We start from the raw sequence: 7,080 nt of genomic DNA on the forward strand, positions 1-7,080 counted from the left end.
CAAAATGTGAAATATTTTCTTTTAGAACATATTTTAAAACTCAACCATAATACTTCTTATATTATAAATTGAAAAATTAATCTCAATGAGACACCATGTAATACTTTTTATTCTATAAATCTATCAATCTGAAACGTGTCAAAATCCTTGTCAATATTTTGTAGTACATATTAACATTTTACGAGATATTATTAGAATATACGTTATGTTATTTCATAAGCAATGAATTTGGGTAGATTTGTCGATTCTCACATTTCAACATATCAATCAACTCAATGTATCTATAGAGAACATGCTATTTTTCCTTTCTTTAAAAAACAAGTTCGATATCTTCATTTAGTGATGTTCAAATAATCCGACAACTCAAACAATTCGGACTATCTAATCCAAAATGTAAGGGTTGGGTTGAGTGAATTTTGTTCTTGAGTTGAGTTGGGTTGAATTTTTCTATCTTTATTGGGTTGGGGTTGGCTAAAAAAAAAATTTGGATTGACCCAATCCAACCCAAATTATATATATATTCCTCTTTGTTTAAAGTTTGATTACTTTGTATTGATTAATTTGTGAATTTTTAATCCAATAAGATTTCATTCTTAAACAAAAATCCGTTTATTTATTTATTTCTTCTATTCCATGACCAGAACAGGAGGGGATACATTCTTTTAAAATTGTTATGATATTTGTCTTTGTTTAAAGTTTGCAATAAATATCATAGATATTTAGTATTTAGCATTTAAATTTTATGAGAGTTTAGTTATTAGTCATATATTGTATAATAAATTTACACATTTTTCATTAAAAATAAAAAATAAATTATAATTCGACAACCCAATCCAATCAAACCTGAATTTTAAGGGTTGGGTTGGATTGAGTTGGAAACTTTATTTTGGTCATTTGGATTGCCAATCCAACTAACCCGACTTTTCGAGTTGGTCCAAAAAACACCCTCAATTCAACCCAACTCAATTCATATGCATTCCTCTCCATCTTTCAAGACATCGTATTTATGATTGGACCATTGTAATGGCAGGTACACATTATTGGATATAGGGAGTAACATTCAATTCTTTAAGATATTTTTAACTATACTTTTATATTTTCAGATCTTTCTCATTCAAATGTGATTACCGCTCATTCATGTATTCCCATGAACTCACACATTACACTTATCTTAAAAAACTCTTGCCTCAATCTACTCCCAACGCTCCCGAACCCTTGGAATTCATCGTTCAAGATGTCAGCTGACATGTCGTTTTAGGTCTCATTCACTGGCAAAAGCCCTAATTTCTTTGCTTAGTTCCCTCTTGGCACCAGCATCGCCAGTCTTCTCAGAGAAATGGCCGCTATTGGCTTCAATGTCGTCGGTTTTAAATAGCTCTCTTCACCAGCGGCTATTGAGCTGGAAATGTTGGTGGTTGATTGGTTTGGTGAGATGCTTAAGCTTCCAAAATCTTTCATGTTTTCGACGGTGGCGATGGTGTTCTTCAGGGGACTACTTGTGAGGCAATTTTGTGAACGTTGGTGGCTGCAAGGGACCAAAAGCTTGAACAGATTGGAAGAGATAAGTTGAGTAAGCTTGTTGTTTATGGGTATGACCAAACTCATATGTCCATACAAAAGGTAGCATTTGTGGCAGCTTCGTAAACTATGCATATTTAACCAAATTATCTATATAATCTCTTCTTACTTCCTTTTAAAAACATTTTTAAATTTTTGCTAAAGCTAACTACATAAAAGGTCGATATATACGATATAATATGTCTAACTCATTGAGACATTAATTATATCGGTAACAAAATTTTAAAAATTGGAATTTATAATGTCTGTTAGATTAAAAAATATTTTATATATTGAATATCATTCATATTTTTGTCACAGATTAAAGAAATTTTTCGAGTTATTAAGACAACAAAAGTAGAGTCATTCGGGTTGTCTCCAAACTCTCTAAAAATGGTAATTTAATTTGACATTAAAAAAGGCTTTGCCCACTATACCTATGTGCAGTCATTGGAACAAGTTCCATCAATGTCGTGGACCCACTTGACTCACTTTGAATTATAGCACAACAAAATAACATTTGGGTTCACATACCTATACACTGGAAGCGCGCGACTGTATTTGCCCGAAGTTCTGACATTTCATCAACAGTCTCGAGAAGCCAAATTCGTTCAACTTGAACACCCACAAGTAGTTGTTCTTCTTGACACCAAATTGTTGTTTTTTCTGGTTGAATGATCCATCGTATTTGAGAAACAGAACAACAGATTCATGCGAAGTGGTGGACTACAAAGACTAGCAAATTACGTCAGCATATAAGGTTTCGAGCAAAGAAATTATGGATTGTGATAAAGAGCTATGGAGTGGCTAATTTCAGGACACTCACAAATAAATAACCAACAAAGCCATGTGAGGGACTATTGTTGGGCTCACTATAATGATTACTATCTCAGACCCAATGTTTTGATGAACTACAAGAAGACAGGAGCCCACGAATATTTGAAGGTCGAAGTAACTCAAGTTGGTTAGGTAAAACAAAAGGAGGGGAATTACCCACGTAGTTAGCTTGAAGATTAAACATGTCGTAGGTGATTTTTTTTTAATAAGATGTCAATCTGAATTCGATGAAGCCAGAAGTAAAAATCACTCTCTAAGGTTTCTCTCTCTCTCTCTCTCTCTAGCTTCTCAGACGAAATTTGAGTTCTATGAGATTTCCATTGGCGATATGCTTTTGCATGTAGGGAAAGAAGATGAAACGGAAGAAGAAGGACACAAGCATGTAAAGTGGTTCGGATAAAAATGAGTCTACATCCACAGGAAGGTCAAATCGGTTGAAGAATTTTTCTTTCAGATGAGTATAAGTTGTAATTTTTGTCTATGTTTTTTCTTCTGATTTTTCACTTTTATATGGTTAAAAGAGATATCAGTTACATGTATGATTTTTAAATAGAAAAATAAACTGGAAAAAATAGTCGTTCGATTTATTTTCTACAAATCTCCACTTTAAATCCACCTCTGTAAATTTCTTCAAGCATCTTCCAGATCTCACTTGTCGTATCCTTTTTCAGGTAGATCGAAGCCTATCAACTTGAAACATCTCTAGAGCTTGAGCTTCAACACTGGTTTTGTGTCAACAACGTTGTCTGACGTATGAACCTTCAAAGCTTCTACTTCTCCTTTTTCAATTTTATCTCAAACAAAGTGAAATTTCTCATCTATGTGTTTTGTTTCTTTATGGAATTGTGGGTTCTTAGAAAGACGAATGGTGTTTTGGTTATCAAATAGATTTTAACTACTGATTGTTTGATACCAAGATCATTCATAAGGCCACAATCTCTGTTTAGTTGCTTTTGTCCATGCTATGTATCCTGCCTTTGTTGTTGATAGAGTTACAATTGATTGTAGGTAGCTTTCTAACAGAATACGTTACCCTTATATAAGAACACATAGCTTGATAGTGTTCTTCTTTTGTCAATATCCCCAACAAAATCTGAGTCAACATAGCCAACAAGTTCTAGTTCTGATTTATCTGATCTCTAGTAGGTTAGCTTAGCATATTTGGACTAGATTAGATACCTTAGTATCCACTGAGTGGCTTTCCAATGCCTTTTCTAGGATTAGACATGTATATGCTAATAAGACTAGATAAATAAGATAGGTATGGTTTTGTTGAGATCATCAGGTACATTAAACGGCCCAGTGCTTGACTGTAGGGTACTCTTCTCCATCTACTGTTTATGTTCTAAGTCTGAGTCATTAAGGAAATTAGTAGAGGGGGAGTTTGAAATGTTGAGCAATAGGAATAGTGACTGGGCTAGCTTCACTTAGGTTAAATCTTTTGATTATTTTCTCATAGTAAGCTGATTGATTTATGTTCAGGATAGACTGATCCCTATCTCTTGTAATACCAATTCCAAGGATCTTCTTTGACTTACCAAGTCCTTCATGTCAAATTCTTTACTTAAAAGACTTTTGACATAAGATAGATAAGCCTTAGAAGTCTCTACAAGGAGCATATTATCAACCTATCCTTTATAGGCGGTGGAGTTCACATAGGCACACATGTCATGAGAGCTTCTTTGGAAACCCAAGTTAGTTATAGTCATTGAATCTCTTATACCAGCATCTAAGTGATTGTTTAAGGCTATATATTGACTTATTCAGGAGGCAATATAAGAATTCTTTCCCCTTGACCTTAAAATATTTAGATTGTTGCATAGAACTTCTGAGCTTGCTGAGCATTTACAAGACAAACCTATTTCACAAGAGTAGATAATTCAACAATTTCAGCTCTAAATTCACTTATTTCTTGTAAGATATAGAAGACTGGGAAATGCGATCTCGCATTCAAGCTACTGAGCATTTGCTGCCATGGTGGAGATGAGTGCTCTGGCTTTTGAAGGGGTCTTGTTAACTTGGGCTACTTCTATAGCTGCACCAATGGTGCTCCTATCATTAGAAACAAGCTCTTCAGAAAAGTACTGTATCAGAAGTGCATCAGAGATCTGATGATGTGGAAAGCTGCCAAGAGGCGCTTGAAGTGCTCCCAATACTCGTATAGGGTCTCCCCTCCAAATGGGTAATGCAATAAATCTCTTTCTTGATCCTTGCAGCTTTGAAAGCAAGAAACAATTTTTCTAGGAACTATTTCTTCATCTCAGCCCAAAGGTCATTAATCCAGCAAAAAAGCAGTAAAGCCAATCCTTAGGTCATCCTTGAGGGAGAAGAGGAAGGCCCTTAGATTCATCTGCTCCTCTATAACACCATGAGGTCCCATACCATTACACACAATGGGAAACTCCTTCAAGTGCTTGTGCAGGTCTTTTCCTGCCAAACCATAGAAAATAGGTAATAAGTGAATCAATCCAGACTTAAGCTCAAAGTCACTTGCAATCTCAAAATATGTGATGCAGAAGGGGTGTTGGTCAAAATTAAGGGCAACAAGGTCCCTTAATGCTCTTGGGCCATTGTCCCTTTTTTTTTTTCTTTTGAATGCTCTTCTTCCAATGTGCCTTCTGTATGAATTTACTTTTCTCTAACTCTTTGTTCTCTAGTTTCTCTCCTTTATCTCCTCTCCTCCCTATCAAGCTCTACAAAATATAATAAAGAATTTTGATCCTGTAAGGATTGGGTCATACAAAGAAAGAAAAATTTAAGAATGAACAAATAACTATAACCCTTCTAAAAGAGAAATTTCTTGACTCCTCGACAACGACACCAATTTGGTAGACAAAATTTATCACCCAATTTCATCTCTTAATCGTATCCACTAAAATGTAGTAGTGGTAGCACGAATCAAAGACAAAAAACCATTGAATTTCTCAATCAAATAGCTTACAGCTCGAGGGTAACCGATGGGAGGGGGTTTAGAGTTGTTTGTTGCAATAGAATCTAAGTTGCATAATGTAAACTAAATTGAGATTAAGTTCGAATAATTAAAATATCTAGCCTAGGCCCTTAAGTTGATTCCAGGAATTACAACTTGAACACGAATTCATCAAATTATTCCTATATTGTCTAGTTTAGCCACATCAAATAGAAAAGCTAAGTGGGGGTCCAAATTATCAAATTAACCAAATCAATAGATGAAACGCACCCTATTAATTTAGCTAATCGTATGAAGATCGAGGAAATTACTAAGTTGAACATTCAATTGGAAAAGCCAAATCAAATATTCAATTTAATTCTTCCCTAGGTTAATTAGGTAATGTTTGTTGAGATAGATATGCAACTTACAAGCTAGTTTAACCTATTGCTACATATTAACATGCAATTTAATGTCACAAATTGCAAATTAAACCTAGCTATTGATTACACAACATAAGCAGAAATATAATCTTTGATCATTCACAAACTGAGAAGAAATTGCCAACAACATTGGAATTTACAAGAAACTAGATCAAAATCTTACAATTATAGGGAAATCTACTTGATGCTTAGCCCATAATCGACATGATGGAAGTCAAGATAATGTTTAGATACATAAGCAGGCCCAAAATATGAAGAAAATAGAGAAAATATGTGGTTGAATTGGCTGAAATCAGAAATCCTATGACCTAGCGGCTAAAATACGTATTTATAAAATCGCGATAGCACCGCGACACTGAAGTACAGTGCCGCAGCGCTAACAAAAATCTAAGCGAACGAAACTTCGAAGCGTCATGGCGCCCTAAGGTAGCACTGCAGTGCTGTGTGCTTTGCATGAAAACTGGGCATTCTACATTTTTAGCGCCGAGCACAACACCGTAGAGCACCGTGACACCATGCAAGCATAGGCAAAACTTGTTTTTTTGGCCTTTTCATTCCCGATTGATGCAATTAAACTCTATTTTGACCCATTTTAGCTTCATTCCATCATCGATGCTCGGTTATACCCTTAATGTGCTCGAAACCTACAAAACAATCAAATAGATACATAAAATTCAAGAACGACCCGAGTTAAGCAAAGTCAAGATAACACATTTTCAGTTCAATCACAAATCAAGAGTTATCTCCTAAAGAAAACTGTATTAGCTCTCGATTATTCCATTTTATTAGGAGGAAAATTCATGTTGGATTCTTTTAGATGCATACAACTCTCCAATACTTTTGAATAAAATAGTACCCATTAAGTCCATATGAAGACTTTTGAGAGTACAATAAATGGAAGGTTAAGAAAGTTTCTTGGGAGCAACTTCAATTTGTTTTCTAGTTTAATAATCGGTGCAAAATAGGTGTCTTCAATTCTATCTTATCCAAGCAAATGAAATTTATAAGATTCTAACAACTACTAAAACTAACACGTAGTTAAAATGAAAATAGGAGGTCAATCCCAAGGGAACCTCTATTAATTGGCCAAAAATAACCCTTGAATTCAAAAAGATAGTAATTGGCAGGGGGTTATTTGTCAACAGATTAAAAGCTAACTAAAATGAAGATAAAGGCAAATTGTAACACAAACTCACTATTTTTTTTTAGAAGAAAGTTGATAGAAAAAGATTATTGAAAATTTTGTACTAGGTTTAATCCTATCATTGGTCTTGAATAATTTCTTGAAAATTTTACATCCCACAATCCAATAAGGAGAAACCCTTAAAGACCCAT

General features: G+C 34.5%; 1 pseudogene; it reads left to right on the plus strand.

Moving 5' to 3' along the window:
- The first annotated feature begins 1,137 nt into the window (after positions 1–1,137).
- LOC120084157 (tyrosine decarboxylase-like) lies at positions 1,138–2,393 on the plus strand (annotated as a pseudogene).
- The last annotated feature ends 4,687 nt before the right edge of the window (positions 2,394–7,080 follow it).

Source organism: Benincasa hispida, chromosome 8 (assembly GCF_027475165.1).
Source record: "Benincasa hispida cultivar pf3 chromosome 8, pf3_genome.v1.1, whole genome shotgun sequence".
Lineage (NCBI taxonomy): Eukaryota > Viridiplantae > Streptophyta > Magnoliopsida > Cucurbitales > Cucurbitaceae > Benincasa > Benincasa hispida.